Source organism: Marmota marmota, unplaced genomic scaffold (genome assembly GCF_001458135.2).
Source record: "Marmota marmota marmota unplaced genomic scaffold, marMar, whole genome shotgun sequence".
Classification (NCBI taxonomy): Eukaryota; Metazoa; Chordata; class Mammalia; order Rodentia; family Sciuridae; genus Marmota; species Marmota marmota.
Genome location: NW_026000174.1, coordinates 22,656,975 through 22,661,038, shown reverse-complemented (window position 1 = coordinate 22,661,038; position 4,064 = coordinate 22,656,975). Strand labels below are relative to the sequence as shown.

Genomic DNA, 4,064 nt, shown 5'->3' with positions numbered 1-4,064 from the left:
CCCTGCTATACTTCCCCACCAAAAAATCTTATGTTCAACAAAAATAAAGTAATAAGAACCTGAATAGTGGGGATGCTGCTAGATCTCAATTGTTAGAGTGAGTGCCTCACATGCACAAGACCCTGAGTTCAATCCCCAGTACAATGCCCCACCACCAAAACAAACAAACAAACAAACAAACAAAAAAACCTGAATAATTAAACGCTTTATCCTTGGGATCAGAGATTTATTGGATAGAGCTTGAACTAAACTCCAGGCTCTTACATTCTGAATTATATGTTGTTGTTGTTTTTAATGGTACTGCAGATTGAACCCAGAGGTGCTGTACCACTGAGTTACACCCCCAGCCCATTTTCACTTTTACTTTGAGATAGGTTCTCGCTAAGTTGCCAACTCTGGCCTCAAACTTGCCCTCCTCCTGCCTCAGCCTCCTTAGTTGCTGAGATTATAAATGTGTGCCACCATGCCTGGCTGTCCCTCCAATTTCAGTCCAACATCATAGGTTTCATTTTACTTTTCTCCCTTTTAAGTTTCTAATTCTTTAATGGTAAGAAAATTCCAGGTTCCCATTATTCTTAATATTGTTACTTATTTTTTAATCCATCTGCAAGTTTGTAACCAATCCCTTATTGCTTCATCTTTTCTCTCCTGCACAGATACCTTTTCCCACTTGAACACCACGCACAGGTTGCCCTATGTAGATGTATTTTTCATCTAGTTTTTTTCTGTTTTCTTGTACCAGGTTAGTGCCATCATTGCTCCGTGTGGACACTCTTCTCATCTTTTCTTGGTTTGTTTAGAAATCTGCTTTGAGCTGGACTTCCTCTTGTCAGCTAGTGTACAAAAAAAAAAAAAAAAAAAAAAATGAATGTGGCAGGCCTGGGCCTGTTATCCACAGAAAGATCTACTTTCGAGCTGGGGATGTGGCTCAAGTGGTAGCGTGCTCGCCTGGCATGCGTGTGGCCCGGGTTCAATCCTCAGCACCACATACAAAAGCAAAGATGCTGTGTCCGCCAAAAAACTAAAAAATAAAATATTAAAAAATTAAAAAAAAAAAAAAAAGAAAGATCTACTTTCAGGGCTGGGGTTGTGCAGTGGTAGAGTGCTCCCCTAGCATGTGTGAGGCACTGGGAATTTGGGTTTGATCCTCAGCACTGCATAAAAATAAATAATAAAGTTACTGTATCCATCTACAACTAAAACAATAAAGAAAGATCTGCTTTTAAAGAACCTTGGCTGGCATCTACAAACTTGGATTTTGGATTTCAGAAGGTGTTCCAACCATCCCCATACTGGTAAGAGTGGCTCACTGTGACCAAATTGTGTATAAAAAAATATGGCTTATACTTAAAGAACTGGCTTTCCTTGTGGAAGTCTGGAATTTTAGTACATGCTACCTGAGAGGGCCTATATGATCAGCTCCCAATAAAAAACTTGGGTATGGGGCTGATTCTGGCTCAGAGGTAGAGTACTTGTCTAGTATGGGAGAAGTACTGGGTTTGATCCTCAACCATCACATAAAAATAAAATATTGTATCCACCTATAACTAAAAAATAAATATTAAAAAAACTTGGGTATGAAGTTTAATGAGCTTCCCAGTAGACATGTAGTTGCAACTTTTTGCAAGAAGAATGAAGCATGTCCTATATGATTTCACTAGAATTCTTGGAAGATCAAGCCTGGTTTCCTCTGAACTTTACTTTGTGTCTTTCCCTTTGCTGATTTTGGTTTGTGTTATTGGAAAATAATAATAAATCAGCCACAAATATGACTATATGCTGAGTACTGAAAGTCCTGGTAGTTAATAATGGTAAGTTAATGGTAGCTTCCCATTGCTATAATGAAATAACTGAAATAATTCATTTATAAAATGAAGGGTTTATTTAAGCTCACAGTTCTGGAGGTTCCAATCAAGATCTAGTGGCCCCCTTACTTCGGGCTTCTGGCAAAGGCTTCACATCCACAGGACCATATGGTGGAGCAAACTGCTTTCCTTGTGAGCCAATGTGTTAGATATTTGTCACTGTGACCAAAATAATTGAAAAGAACAACTTAAGGAAGGGAAAACATATTGGCTCATAGTTTCAGAGGTTCAGTCCATGTTGGCCAACTCCATTGCTTTGGGCCCAAAACGAGGAAGGACATCAGGGTGGAAGGGTGTGGAGGAGTAGTCATGCTCCAATTTTTCATGGTGGTCAGGAAGCAGGGGCCACAGGGAAGATAAACCTTTCTGGGGCATCACTCCAGTTACTCTCCTCCTCTAGCCATGCCCCATCTGCCTATAGATACCATCCAGTTAGTTTAGTCATACTACGATGAACTGATTAGGTCACATCTCTCATAATCTAATCACCTCTGAATATCCCTGCATTAACATGGGAGCTCTTAGGGGACACTCTGGCTGATGAGAGTTTGAATGTCTTCTACTCATAATGCCAGCTCTGGAATCTTCATTCAGCTCACAGCTTTCGAGTACTGGGCTTGTTATTCTCTGCATTCATTTACTGCTCTACTTCATGTAATTTTACCTGGATTGTGAATATTTTTAACCAAATATCCAAGAAGACCCATCCCTACCACCTCGCTTTTTAAAGATGTTTCTTCTTTAGGATTCTGCACTGTGAATTCCAGCCATATTTGTTGCCTTGGTCTATAATCTCTTTTTTTCTTGTTTCAGTAATAGCACTGTGTTCCCTTTGGTCAATTCTTCTTTGTGTTCTGCTCCAGAAAGTGCCCCCAGACAGAAAGTGAGGGTGAGCGTCAGACTAACCTTGTTTCTCTTCTCTCAAGGATCATTCCTTGACTGGATATTTTAATTCATTATCTGAAGACAGCTGTTTCAGATATTTTGACCAGGTTTTTAATTGTCTGCAGTGAGAGAACATTGCTTTGTCATGGCCAGAAGTCAAAAACCTCATATTGGCTTATTATGTTCGTTCACAGTACTGGGGATCAAACCCAGGGGCACTCTACCGTTGAGCTACATCCCCAGCCCTTCTTATTTTGAGACAGGGTCTTGCTAAGTTGCTAGGTTGACTTCGAACTTGTAATCCTCCTGCCTTAACCTTATAAGCCACTGAGATTACAAGTGTGTGTCACCACAATTGGCTTAATTTTTCTTTCTATATAGCATATGTTAACAAATGATTTCTTTATTCTAATATTAACTTTGTTTATTCATTTCTAGTGTTAGGAATCAAACTCAGGGCCTTGCATATACTAGGCAAGTATTTTACCCATTGAGTTACATCTCTAACCACTAACACTAATTTTAGATTCTCAAGAATGTTTTTCAACTACTACTACTTCTTATTCCTCCTCCTTCTTCTTCTTCTTCTTATTAATCATTATGTACATTGCTGGGGATTAAACCCAGGAGCTTGTGCATCAACTTTTATTAGATATTTTGCTATGTGTTATGATTTCGATCTATATTGTCTCCCAAAGAGTCAAGTGTTGAGGGTTCCCAGTGCAGCAATGTTTAGAGGCCTTTGATAAGTGATTGGATCATGAGGGCTCTCATGATCTCTGCAGTGGAGTAATCCTGAATATCTACTACTGGAGATGCTAGAAACTGTGACCTGCTATGGTTGGAGGAAGTAGGTCACTAGGGGACATGTACTAGAAGGGTATTTCTTATCCTCAACCTCTTCCTCTTATACACTCTGCTTCCTGGCTGCTATGAGCTGAGCAGCTTTCCTATTCCACACCCTTTCTGCCATGATGGCACATGTGAGGCACTGGGTTTAACCCTCAGCACCACATATAGATGGGTAAAATAAAGGTATTTTATTGACCTACAGCTAAATAAAATAAAGGACTATATTTTTTTTTCTTAATATTAGGAGGAAAAGGCCAGGCACAGTGGCTCACGCCTGAAATCCCAGCAGCTCAGGAGGCAGAAGAAGGAAGATTGCGAGTTCAAAGCCAGCCTCAGCAATTCAGCGAGGCGCTGAGCAACTCAGTGAGATCCTGTCTCTAATAAAATACAAAATAGGGCTGGGGATGTGGCTCAGTGGTCGAATGCCCCTGAGTCCAATCCCTGGTACAAAAAAAAAAAAAA

General features: G+C 40.1%; 1 long non-coding RNA gene across 1 annotated transcript in view; it reads right to left on the bottom strand.

The window, feature by feature from the left end:
• Window positions 1-728: 728 nt before the first annotated feature.
• LOC125612051 overlaps window positions 729-4,064 on the bottom strand; it is a 6,299-nt gene continuing 2,963 nt past the window's right edge. Inside the window, exon 2 of the long non-coding RNA XR_007342305.1 lies at window positions 729-833. This is a non-coding gene — a long non-coding RNA (uncharacterized LOC125612051). The remainder of the gene's footprint in view (window positions 834-4,064) is intronic.